This window comes from Saccopteryx bilineata, chromosome 4 (genome assembly GCF_036850765.1).
Source record: "Saccopteryx bilineata isolate mSacBil1 chromosome 4, mSacBil1_pri_phased_curated, whole genome shotgun sequence".
Taxonomy (NCBI): Eukaryota; Metazoa; Chordata; class Mammalia; order Chiroptera; family Emballonuridae; genus Saccopteryx; species Saccopteryx bilineata.
In genome coordinates, this window is record NC_089493.1 from 112,541,117 (window position 1) to 112,554,988 (window position 13,872).

General features: G+C 41.9%; 2 pseudogenes; one reads left to right on the forward strand and one right to left on the reverse strand.

Annotated features, from left to right (window-relative positions):
- LOC136335530 (urotensin-2 receptor-like) overlaps positions 1 to 13,872 on the forward strand; it is a 167,913-nt pseudogene that overhangs the window by 19,302 nt on the left and 134,739 nt on the right.
- Positions 4,821 to 4,916, reverse strand: LOC136337007 (U6 spliceosomal RNA; annotated as a pseudogene).

Sequence of the window (13,872 nt, forward strand, 5' to 3'; positions counted from 1 at the left end):
TCTCAGTGCTGTGCTTAAGACCACCCAGTGACTGGATAAACCACAATTTCATGACCTAGTGGCAAAGAGATGGGTGTTCAAATGGTAGGACACATCAGAATTTATCAAGACAATAGATACATAAAAAGGGAAAATATAAGGAGAACACCAGAGTCTCTGTTGTCTGCCACCCATCAGAAACCAGGTGGTCAGAGCATAGAACAGAAACCTGTCTCCTGGTAGCCACTGTCACTTACAGAGGGAGTAAAGCCATAGTTATGTATAACAGAACCAGACCTGGCCAAGAACCGGACTTAATCCAGAAACCAAAAGATACACAGTGAGAAACAGAAATCGAGCCATCAAGGGAAGAAGATGCATCTCCACAGCTTTTTACTCCAGGAGCTAAGAACAACAAACCAGGGCGGAGAGGGTCTGAGTGCTGTATTTCTCAGGCGATGTTGTTTATTTAGCTCTGCTGGGTGAAAGAAAAACAAGCAAACTCAAGAGTGAACGTGTTTACCCCTGACTCTTGCAATGCCAGCATCTGCAGAAATTTGATGATCCTACAGATGTGACAATTAAGTGAGAAAACGGCCACTTTCCCTATCATGGACAGCTAATGGTAACCCTGAAGGGCTCTTCCTTGAGTGTTTTCTGTGTCTTTTACTTGGAGAGCCAGTATCGAAGGCTGCTCTTTGCAAAACACGGCAAGTACAGAGACAGGGAGGTCACTCAGGAGACTGCTGCAGTTGTACAGGGGACAGGGTTGGTGGCTGCAGTGACACTGGTGAGAAATAGTCTGGATGTATCTTGATGACAATGCCCAGTCTTCCTATTCTCTGCTGGACTGTTAATGCTTCGACCAATATTATTTTCATGAGTGATATACCATCTTTATCCCTGGTTCTCCCAACGAATTCTCATTGTACGCTTTTGTAGGAGAGAGTATATTGCACAATCTCTCTCTCTCTCTTGCACAATGCGTGATCCTTGAAGTCTATGCTTAATAAACAAGGCTATGAGGCCCTGGCCGATTGGCTCAGTGGTAGAGCATCGGCCTGGCATGTGGGGGACCTGGGTTCGATTCCCGGCCAGGGCACATAGGAGAGGCGCCCATTTGCTTCTCCCCCCCCTCCTTCCTCTCTGTCTCTCTCTTCTCCCCCTGCAGCCAAGGCTCCATTGGAGCAAAGATGGCCCGGGCGCTGGGGATGGCTCCTTGGCCTCTGCCCCAGGCGCTAGAGTGGCTCTGGTCTGGTCGCGGCAGAACGACGCCCCGGAGGGGCAGAGCATCGCCCCCTGGTGGGTGTGCCGGGTGGATCCCGGTTGGGCGCATGCGGAAGTCTGACTGTCTCTCCCCGTTTCCAGCTTCAGAAAAAAAAAACAAAACAAAAACAAAAAAAAAACAAGGCTATGAGGAGGTAGATGAAGTGAGGGCAGAGTGATGTGGCAAAAAGGGCAAGAAGGACATGACTAAGGGTCTGGTTTATGCTAGGCCTGGTTCTGGACACTTTACCTGGGCTATTAGTTAAGGAGAACAGAAGATCTTGCTAAAAGTGTGCTTTGCTTTTCACATTGTATGGTTTTATCCCCAAGAAAGAAGCAGGTGGTTTGGCAGACTCTGTTGTAAGATGCTGATGATGAATGCCAAGAGAGTGGGCCATACCATTCCCTGACTAATATTTGTTGAGCACCTACTAGTGTCAGGTACACTGTAGACATTGGGGATAGAAGGACACAGGAACAATCTTCAAGATGTTTACAGTCTTGTGGGGCCTACTGGTGAGCACACAGGCAAATTTAACACAGGGCAATGAGCACCTAGCTTAGCTTTATAGTGTCAGCAAGGACTTCCTCGAGTAAAGGCTGGAAAGATTGTTACTCAGGAAAAAGTGAAGGGGTAGGAAGCTAGTATTTCAGGATGAGAGAACAGAATGTGCCAAAGGGGGAAGATGGGAAAGTTTTGCAGTGCCTAGAGTGAAGGGTGCTGGGAAGCTATAGAAGATGAGACCAGATTATATAAAGAAGCCCCCGCAGGCCACCGAACTTCCACAGTAGAAGACATCACCATATCCTGTCCTCTGGCCTGTTTCATTTTGTTTGAGCTGCTTGTTTTCTCCTATTTTGTGGGAACAAGGGTATTAGAAATGAGTCAAGGATGAACCAGGGTTCGCTATCAGCCACTGCAGATTTGTGACTGATCTTAGCAACCTCCACTCTTAACTTGGCCCCCTTTAGTGTGCACGCCTATTGTTTATTCCCTACTGGCCTGTAAAATACCACAGAGGCAAAGGCACTGCCACGTGGCTTTCAACTTGGAGTGGATAACATGAAAGCAAGACACATTTACACACATAGTTTGTGAGTCTATTTTCTTTCTGGCCTTTTGTCTTCCTTCTTTTATTCTCATTGTATTGGAACCACCCTCTTGTGATGACCCAGGCAGGAACTGTGCCTCACATGGGCGCTGGAAACACATTCTGTCTGTTTATAAACACTTGATAGAGGCAATCCAGGTGAAAGAGAAATGCAAACTGGAGTCCAGTGAAAATTTTTACCTGAAAGAGGAGTACATTGTGACACCCCCCCCCATGCCTTCTCCCAGAAGTTCCCCAGTTTGCGCAGAGTTGGCCTCATCCTGTCCTTCCAATCCACCCTCTTTCTACCCGACAATGAGAGTAGAAGTTAAATCACTCCCTTATTACTTACTTACGACAGTGATTGTCAACCTTATTACACTTGGGGACCAGTGAAAATAGGAGAATTATTTTGGGGACCAAAATAATTAAGGCAGATATCACCCTGAGCATAAGTGAATTCGACTAAGATCATTGGGTTAGAATCTTCACACATCAGGGTGATTAACTCTTTCACCAACTGTCTTGAAATTTCTGGTGGACAAGTTCGTGGAGCAGTGGTTGAAAAACACTGATTTAGGCGACTTGACATCTGGAATTGAGTTTAGAGATTGTTTGGATTATTGTTTCCTACCCACCCCAAAATAAGGAGATAGCCTTAGGAGGTCAAGCCCAAGGCAGAGCTCAGACAAGGCCTCAGATTGGAAGCCAGGTCTTCTGACTTTAGAGTTGAGGGTCTGTTTTCACCTGTTGACCTTGATTTCTCCAGAGGCAGAGATCAAAAGGAATGAGGACAAATAGCAGTCTCAAGATCCTGTGGGTTTTTATTTGACACAAGTATTTGTTCAAAAGTACTTAGGTAGTTGGATAATTTTATTAAAGCATTGATCTCTAGATTTATGCAAAGTTATCATTTAGGGCAAATGGTATGAATGCTAAGATTAATAAGGGATTGTGGAAAATGTTTAGTCATTGTGCAAAGTATTTTACTATAGGTACTCCTTTAACTTGCTAGTGAAAATATATATTCACATATATAAATATATAAAATATTTTAGAAATATAAATATATAAATGTATCTCTATGGATTATCTATCATCCATCTATCTATCTATCTATCTATCTATCTATCTATCTATCTATTATCTATCATCTATCATCTCTTTACCTAATCTAGTTTATGTGCAATTTTTCCAAGCATCTATTGCATCAGGTGAAGCCTGTTCATAGATCAGGATTTTATTGCTCACTCTAGCTGTGTTAAAAGTCTCAGTGAAAGTTTTTGATTTTCATGCTGAACTCGGCAGCAATCTGTGGCAGGTCCATGATAGCTTATTCTATGGAGTTTCAGCTGAGTGAGTGACTGAGCCAGCACATGTGAACCAGGGTAGGACATAGGAAATGCTTCTATTTTGTGGGGTGAGAGTAGTTATGGCTTATCCTGTCTTTATAGCACTCTGGAGAGCTTTTCTTATAAAAGGTTACTTTGAATCTTCAGGCTGGGACCTATTCTGTGATCATTGTAGCTTTTTATGTCCTGATAGCTACTTATCTCTCCAGTTGGCTCCTATATAAATTTTAGAATTTTAACTCTATGATGCTGGGATAAGTAGGTAAGCAGTGGGAAGCCACCATAACTGTCTCTTCCTGGAGAGTCAAAAAGATGAAGGTTCTTAGTCTATCCAGACAATTTAGGCCTGTATTAACAGAAATGGATAATCTGAATGCCTGAATAACATCTGTATTTGTACTTAAAGTTTATTACATGTATCTAACAACTTCTCACACATTTTAAAGCCAAGTGATATTTCAAAAATAGAGTTTAATAGTATTTGCCATCAAAGAAACAGAAATCTCTTAAAGTGAGAAGAAATAGTAAAGGGCAGGATTGCAGTGTTACAATTTGTTCTTTCTGACACCCAGTGTTTGAACTGATAATCCTCATGCTGTGAGATTAATGAGATGAGACTGTAACATTAACTCACTTTTTCTATTAGTTACTCCTTATTCTGTCAATTAGGATAGGCTAGATGAGGCTGTGGTAACAAACAACTCAAATTTTAATAGAACAGTTTAATAGAACAGGAGTTACTTTTTTCCTATGCCACACAACCACTGAGCAGAGGGCTCTGCTTATCATAGTCCCTCAGAAACTCAGGCTGATGTAGAAGTCACTCACTAGGAGCTTCTGTGAAGCCTAAGAGGTGTGAATGGAGTTCCCCTGAGTCCCACCCTGATAACTAAATGCTTTGCCTGGAAGGGACACATAGCACTTCTATTCACATTTCTTTGGTCAAAGTGAGTCCTATGCCCACACTCAGTTCTAGGGGTCAGAGAGACACAGTTCCACCAAGGGTCAGGAGAGAGGAAAAGGACCAATCATACAATTATACTAGAGGAACACATTGAACTAGTAAGGTATCATCTATATATAATACTTTTCTCTCTTCTTTTCATTTTCTTTTTTTTTCTTTTTTCTTTTTTTAAATATGCAATGCTTCACAAATTTGCGTGAAGGGACCATGCTAATCTTTTCTGTATTGTTCCAATTTTAGCATATGTGCTGCCGAAGTGAGCACTTTTCTTTGCATTTTTAATAAATGAAACAAGAGAATGATATTCCTAGTAATAAATGATTGATTTTTATTAAAAGACAAAGAAGGTTATTTTAAAACACTCTCCTTTTTTGTTTCTATGTAGTTAATGTGTATAGCTCTTGAGCCTAGAACAATGTATATGTCATGCTAAGAAAATGCTCTAAAATATTGAACCGAAGTGTTAGTGTGATCATTTCTAGAGTTTGAATTACTCTTTGCCTATTAAGTTTATTCTAGAATTTTTTTTACTTGTTCCATTACTTGTGAGTCTCTCACAGAAAAATATATATAAAAACACTTGTATACAAGAAGAAGATTGGGACCTTAAGTCTCAAGGCTATTGCTGATTGAACACATCCTCTATGAGAGGCACATTAGGTACTCACCTGAGTTATAGCATTTACTTCCCTCAGTGATTCTATGAGATAGGTATCATAATCTCTGTTTTGTAGATGTGGATACAGAGTCACTTCATGATTAATTAACTAAGCCACTGACAGGCAATTTATGAAGCTAGGATTTTATCTGAGTCCATTTGACCCCATATCCCAGCCTCTCTCTGCTATAATTTGCAGCTTTTATGTACTCATATTAATTCTGAAGCAAAACAGCCGTTTTCATCTAGCTGGGCCTATAGACATGCAGTTAATGATATATATACAGACAGACCCGGTTAGAATGTAGCAGCTTTGATTAAGGCCCTTGAGCTACATGAAGGAGCACATAATTTACTAGCTAAGAGCAGAAAATTTGAAACCAGCCTACTTGGTAGTTAACTTCACCCAGCCTCAGTTTCCACCTTTGTAAAAGGGGTATAATAAATTAGGTAGGTACCTCATCTACCTAATCATTTATGAGGATTGAATGAGTTATTAATTGTAAAATGCTCAGTGCAGTGCCTAGAACAGAGTAGGAATTGTATAGTTGTTTTACAGAAATACAACTTGGGATTCTTTGTTATGAGGGCACCTAGTTGTGCTGCAGTTCTTTTGGTTAGTGGTCAAGTTCAAACGTGGCTATGAAGGCATATGAATGTGTTTGCTGTAGACTGGAGGAATGGTTCTCAGAGGAGTCATATGGGTTCTTAGGAACCACGGAGAGAAGCGGTGGCACATGGTCAAGGCCACTTCTTTTGGAGAGGTTGAATTATGGCTTGGGGGCTTCTTCATGTCTCTTTGCTGAGGGTAAACTGTACAGAAATTCAGGGACTGGGCAGGAGGCTTTCTTGTTGCCTGTCCTGCAATGTATTGTAGGTGCTGCTAGAGCAGTTGGTGTTGCTGGGTCAGAGTCCTCTCACAGGTCCTTGGCCACTTTTGTTTGACTGTCTACCCTTGAGGATGGCCTGCATGGACATAAGAATATGGAGAGGGTATGAACTTTTCTTATGCCAACCTAAAATTCTAGAAACTGAATTCTGGGATGATTTTGATCCCAAGATTAGGTTTATAATTCAGATTAAGTCACTAAGAGCTTTCACTCCCCAGCAAAAACCAATGACATTTATGAAGTGCCTCCTTTGAGCTAAATATTGTGTTGGCTACATTATCTTTATTTATTTACCTTTATTTTGTTTATTTTGTTCATTAGATTTCACATGTAAGTGAGATTATATGGTGTTTGTCTTTCTCTGACTGGCTTATTTCACTTAGCATAATAATCTCCAGGTCCATCCATGCCATTGCAAAAGGGTAAGATTTCTGTCTTTTTTATGACTGAGTAGTATTCCATTGTGTAAATCAGTGTTTTTCAACCAGTGTGCCGCGGCACACCAGTGTGCCGTGAGATACGGTTAGGTGTGCCATGCGGAAATTAAACATGGGTCCCCAAACTATGGCCTGTGTGCCCGATATGGCCTGCGGAGGCTATTTATCCGGCCCGTTGCCAGCTGCCTCCATCCGAACATAAACATTCCCCTCACAATCCCTCCAGCTATCAGCAACAGGAAGAGTGGAGGCACAGGGAATGCTCACTGACCAATCACCTTCTAGGATTCATCCTGGCCACTAGCGATGAACCAATAGTAGGCTGCCTCTCATCCACACCCAGGAAGGTCCCCGCTCAGGCTGCCACGCACTTGTCATTGTGTGGCCGCTGGCAAGTAGTTGAAGCTGCTACTCCTCCCCATGGTCCCGATTTCTAATCCTGGTCAGGACTGGAAGTAAATGTTGCCACCACTAGATGAAGCCTCAGCTTTAGCTGGCTATGTCTATCCTGATGGTGTATATAGATATTTGACCTTTTTCTTTTTAAAAGAGGCCCCTGCAGAGGGTGATATACAATGCATCACAATGTTATCTAACTTTAAAGCTAAAGTTTGCTGATCTTCCTTTGGACAGTTTTTGGTTATCTGTTGCCAAGGAGTTCCCCATTCTGGCCAACAAAGCTATTTTGACATTGCTCCCGTTTTCAAGCACATATCTATGTGAGCTGAGCTTCTCAAGCTTGACTGAGATAAAAACTAAAAACAGAGAGAGACTGAGAACTGTTGAGGAAGAGCTTCGTGTGTGTCTTTCTACCATTCCTGCCAGGATATATACCACACCTGCCCTTTTGTGTTCATCGAAACAGGCCCAGGTTTCACACTATGTGAGTATAAATACATTTAGAAACTATATTATTAATTATATGTATAATATAATATATACTGTGTTAGAGTGTCATTTTGTGTCATTTTGGTAGGTGGTGTGCCCCAGATTTTGTAAATGTAAAAAATGTGCCGTGGCTCAAAAAAGGTTGAAAATCACTGGTGTAAATGTACCATAGCATTTTAATCCACTCATTAGGCCCTGACTGGTTGGCTCAGTGGTAGAGCATCGACCCAGTGTGTAGAAGTCCTGGGTTTGATTCTCGGTCAGGGCACACAGGAGAAGTGACCATCTACTTCTCCACCCCTTCCTTCTCCCTTCTCTCTCTCTGTCTCTCTTCTCTTCCTGCAGCCATGGCTAGATTGGTTTGAGCAAGTTGGCTCTGGGCACTGAAAATGGCTCCATGGCCTTGCATTAGGCGCTAGAATAGCTTGGTTGCTGAGCAATGGAGTGGCAGCCCCAGATGGGCAGAGCATTGCTGGGTAGGGGGCTTGCCGGGTGGATCCCTTTTGGGGTGCATGCGGGAGTCTGTCTCTCTGATTCCCTGCCTCTCACTTAATTAAAAAAAATCTACTCATCTAATGATGGGCACTAGAGCTGCTTCCAAACTGTGGTTATTGTAAATAGCACTGTAATAAAGTACAATGAACAGAGGGTACATGTATTCTTTTGAATTATTGTTTCGGTTCCTTTGGATATAGTTCCAGAAGTGGAATTACTGGGTCATAATGCAGTTTCATTTTTAATTTTTTGAGGTAATTCCATAGAACTTTTCACACTGGTTGCATCAATCTGTCTTCCCACCAACAGTGGGAAGTTCATGAGGGTTCCCTTTTATCTGTATCCTTGTCAACACTTTTTGTTTGTTGATTTATTGATGATAGCCATTCTGACAGGTGTGAGGCAATATCTCATTGTGGTTTTAATTTGCATTTCTTTGATGATTAATGACATTGGACATCTTTTCATATGTCTTTGGAAAAGTGTCTATTCAGGTTTTTTGCCCACTTCTTAATTGGATTATGTTTTTTGGTGTTGAGTTATCTTTATTTACTTATTTAATTTAATTTATTGGGGTGATATTGATGAGTGAAATTATGTAAGTTTCTGGTGTACAGTTTTTTTTTTTTTTAAAGATTTTATTTATTCATTATAGAGAGGAGAGAGAGAGAGAGAGAGAGAGAGAGAGAGAGAGAACGGGGGGAGGAGCAGGAAGTATCAACTCCCATATGTGCCTTGACCAGGCAAGCCCAGGGTTTTGAACCGGCAACCTCAGCGTTTCCAGGTTGACGCTTTATCCACTGCGCTACCACAGGTCAGGCCATGGTGTACAGTTTTATAGTACATCATCTGTATATTGTATTGTGTGTTCACCACCCAAGATAAGTCTCCTTCCATCACCATTTAGTCCCTCTCTACCCTCTCCTACCATACCCCTATATTTCATCATCATTAAACAACATCATCACAGCAATTCTGTGAAATGTGCTCATTTCCTCATTTTATAAGAACAGTGAGACTTAGAATGGTTCAATGGTGAGCCCATCAGGGTCACTTGGCTAATACAGAGTACAGGACATGGTTTGAGCTATAGTTCACTCTTCCAACAGGGTAAGGTGGGAGTGGTTGCAGAGGAGTCTGCTCAACCATTTCTGTGAGTGAATTGGTTTGAAGTCAGAGGTTTGACAGTCAAAAAGTGCCCTGTGAGTTAGGGTAAGATGGAGATGGTGGGGTAGTCAGGCAGTTGCTACATTTTTTTAGCCAAAGGGTTAGAAAAAGAAAGTATGCCTGTCATTAAAAAAAAAAAAAAATTGAAATACTGAACAACAAAGAATTCTCAAGACAGTAGAGCAGAGAATGAGGAGTATGTCTTTCAGAGAGTTGATGTTATCCAGTTTTTAATAAGAATAGAATAAATTAAAACTACAACCTCAATTATATTTTGTAAAAGAATTTGTAGAAGTGACCCATCGGAAGGCTCCATCTAGGTTTTGGTGGTTTCCTTAGATAAACTATACTCCAGCACAGTTGCTGTTAAGAAACTTAACTAAAAGAAAGGATCAGGCCCTGGCCGGTTGGCTCAGCGGTAGAGCGTCAGCCTAGCGTGCGGAGGACCCGGGTTCGATTCCCGGCCAGGGCACACAGGAGAAGCGCCCATTTGCTTCTCCACCCCTCCGCCGCGCTTTCCCTCTCTGTCTCTCTCTTCCCCTCCTGCAGCCAAGGCTCCATTGGAGCAAAGATGGCCCAGGCGCTGGGGATGGCTATGTGTGGCCTCTGCCCCAGGCGCTAGAGTGGCTCTGGTCGCAACATGGCGACGCCCAGGATGGGCAGAGCATCGCCCCCCGGTGGGCAGAGCTTCGCCCCTGGTGGGCGTGCCGGGTGGATCCCGGTCCGGCGCATGCGGGAGTCTGTCTGACTGTCTCTCCCGGTTTCCAGCTTCAGAAAAATGAAAAAAAAAAAAAAAAAAAAAGGATCAGTACCCAATTTAGGCACCAAGAGAGGATGCTTTACTACTTAGAAGAGAGTCAAGGCTGAGATTCCAGTGTGCAGGAACTCTAGGTCTCCCTCCCCTCGCACAGCACCTTGTATGTTATAGTTTTTTAATGAATATTTTGGTCTTAGTAATAGAAGTTATTAATGGTTTCTCTAGATAAAATAAAATAAAACCTCATAAAAAAAATAAAACCTCATGTGTAAATTTGCAGATCCTTTATCTTTTTTTTGAAATTATGACCAAGGTAGATATTAAGTAAAACTCATTGTCAAGGCTATGCAATTGTGCCGTTTGAAAAGAGCTTTATTATTTAGCAGAAGTATTCTAAATTGTTTTTATTTGTATGTATTTTTATTTTAGTGAGAGGAGGGGAGGCAGAGATGAACTGCCACATGCGCCTGAACTGGGATTCACCCAGCAAACCCACTAGGGGGCAATGCTCTGCCTATCTGGGGCCTTTGCTCTATTGCAACCAGAGACATTTGTTTTTAGCACCTGAGGCAGAGGCCATGGAGCCATCCTCAGTTCCCAGGGGCCAACTTGCTCCATCAGGCCATGGCTTCTGGAAGGAATGAGGAGAAAGAGAGAGAGAGAGATAGAGAGGAGCAAGAGGGGGAGAGATGGAGAAGTAGATGAGCACTTCTCCTGTGTGCCCTGATTGGGAATCAAACCTGGTACAGCCACATGCTGGACTGATGCTCTACCACTGAGCCAACTGGGCTGTTTTTATTTTTTCTATAGTAAAACTGAAATCATTTTCTATTTTGACCTATATTTGGTATATGTAGAGTTTTTCTTGTACTTTTGTTCAGAAGATGACCACCTGGATGTGCAATTTCACTACAATGATTTAAACCAGTGGTCTCTAACCCCCGGGCTGTGGACCAGTACCGGTCCGTGGGCCATTTGGTACCGATCTGCAGAGAAAGAATAAATAACTTATATTATTTTTATTTTATTTATATTTAAGTCTGAACGATTTTTTATTTTTTTAAAAATGACCAGATTCCCTCTATTACATCTGTCTAAGACTCACTCTTGACTCTTGTCTCGGTCACGTGATACATTTATCTGTCCCACCCTAAAGGCTGGTCCGTGAAAATATTTCCTGACATTAAACCAGTCCGTGGCCCAAAAAAGGTTGGGGACCACTGATTTAAACTAAAACACAGTAGCCATTGTGAAGTTACATTACTAAAATCAACATCACAGCAACATTTCCTTCTTAATTGTTTTACTTGTGTATGAACAGAAACATAATATTCATTTAATTTTTTTTTTTAATTGGGAATAACATTTCAGGGTAATCAATGGAATTTAAAGTGAATTATTAGATAATTAGCTCCTTTTAAGGTATTTAAAGTTGTTTTTCACTTCTAAATTTAAACCTTGTAGTTATTGGACCTTGATATATTTTTTCCTAGTCATTTTAAAAATTAAAAATATTGTGATAAAATACATATAACATAAAACATAAAATTTACCACCTTAAACATTTTTAAATATGCAGTTCAGAAATGTGAAGTTCCTTCACATTTTTGTGCAACTGATCTACAAAATTTATTCCTTCTTGCAAAACTGAAACTCTGTATCCATTAAATAACAACTCCCCATTTCCCCCTGTCCCCCTGCCCCCGGTAACTACCATACTACCTTCTTTTTTTTTTTTTTTTTTTGTATTTTTCTGAAGCTGGAAACGGGGAGAGACAGTCAGACAGACTCTCGCATGCGCCCGACCGGGATCCACCTGGCACGCCCACCAGGGGGGATGCTCTGCCCCTCCGGGGTGTCGCTCTGCCGCGACCAGAGCCACTCTAGCGCCTGGGGCAGAGGCCAAGGAGCCATTCCCAGCGCCCGGGCCATCTTTGCTCCAATGGAGCCTTGGCTGCGGGAGTGGAAGAGAGAGACAGAGAGGAAGGAGGGGGGGTGTGTGTGTGGAGAAGCAAATGGGCGCTTCTCCTATGTGCCCTGGCCGGGAATCGAACCCAAGTCTCCCACACGCCAGGCCGACGCTCTACCGCTGAGCCAACCAGCCAGGGCCCCATACTTCCTTCTGTATGGATGAATTTGACTACTCTGGGTACCTCATGTAAGTGACATCATGTATTATATGTCTTTTTGTGACTGGATTATTTCATGTAGCATGTCTTCAAGGTTTATCCATGTTGTAGCATGTGTCAGAATTCTCTTTTGAAGTCTGAGTAATATTCCATTGTATATATATTTATCACATTTTGTTCATCCATTCATCCATTGATGGGTGCTTGGGTTGTGTCTACTTTTTGGCTATCACAAAATAATGTTTCGATAAAAACGATGTACAAGTATCTCTCTGAGACCTTGCTTTAAATTCTTTTGGGTATGTACCTAGAAATGGGTTTGATGGATTATATGGAAATTCCATTTTCTTTGAGGAAGCACTACACTACTTTCCATAGCCTTTTCTTACTCATGTTAATTAATTTTTACTTTTATTAAAGAAACATGTGTACATAAGCAATTAGATAGCACCAAAAGAATTTAGCTAGCCTAATCCATTTTTCTAGAGTAGTTACATCACAAATTATAATCAGTGTTTATATTATTATGATTATATTTCATATTGCTGAGCCAGTATGAGTCAAACATAATATGATAGAGTTCTTCTCTTGCACTATTTTTTTTTTTCAGGTTGACTATAACTTTACAGAATAATCAATGAAACTTAATGTTAATAATTAAACGAGGAGGTCCATTCTCTGTTTCTTTCTGTTATTCCTGGAATTGTTGACATCTCATTTTCTGTTGGCTTTGCATTTGTACCCACTGCTGGGCTTCTCCAGGGCTTTAACAGAGCTGTTCAGACTGACACTAGTTTCCCACATGCTCAGGCACAGCACCGTCTCCCTCTGAGCCTTCCTCCAGCAGCTGGGCCTCCTGCTCCCCTGGCTGGAGTGAGTTCTAGGCTTGAAGCACAGCTGGAGTGAGTTCTAGGCTTGAAGCAGCAATTCCCTGGGGCAGTTTCTGCTGTGTCTGGGCCTCAGGCTGCAGTGGACTGCGTGCCCTCCCTCCAGTAATTGGTAGGGGAGTCCAGTGAGGCTTCTTTCACATCTCCTGTTGTAGTTTGAGAAGTTCATGCAGTTAAAATATTTCAAATTCATACTGTCTTTATAGTGTTCTAATACTTAAGTATTATATTAGAATGATATAAAGCTATATAAATAAAATAATGTTATTTCTCTTCCAGTTTTCAAATACATTTGAGTTTTTTTTTTAATGTTTGCTGTTGCCTTATTTATTTTTTGTCTTTATTTTTTCTATTTTTTTATTTTTATTGAATCCAGAGAGAGAAAGGGGGGTAGGAGGAGACAGAAGCATCATTCTGTTTCTGTATGTGCCCTGGCCAAGGACTGAACCAGCCACCTCTGCATTGCAGGACAATGGTCCAGCCAAGCAAGCCATTCAGCCAGGGCTTTTTTTTTTTTAATTCTAATTTTTATTTATTAAGTAAGAGGAAACAGAGAGACTCCTGCATGCTCCCGGATCCACTGGGAAAGCCCCCTATGGGGCAATGCTCTGCCTATTTGGGGCATTGCTCTGCTTCTCAGCAACCAAGCTATTTTTAGCACCTGAGGTATAGGCACAGAGCCATCCTCAGCACTTGGGCCAACTTGATGGAGCCAATTGAACCATAGCTGTGGGATGGGCAGAGAGAGAGAGAGAGAGAGAGAGAGAGAGAGAGAGAGAGAGGCGAGGGGAGTGAGAAGGAGATGGTTGCTTCTTCTGTGTGCCCTGACCCGGAATCAAACCCAGAACACTCACACACTGGGCGCCTGGATTGACACTCTACCACTGAGCCAACTGGCCAGGACCGAGTACA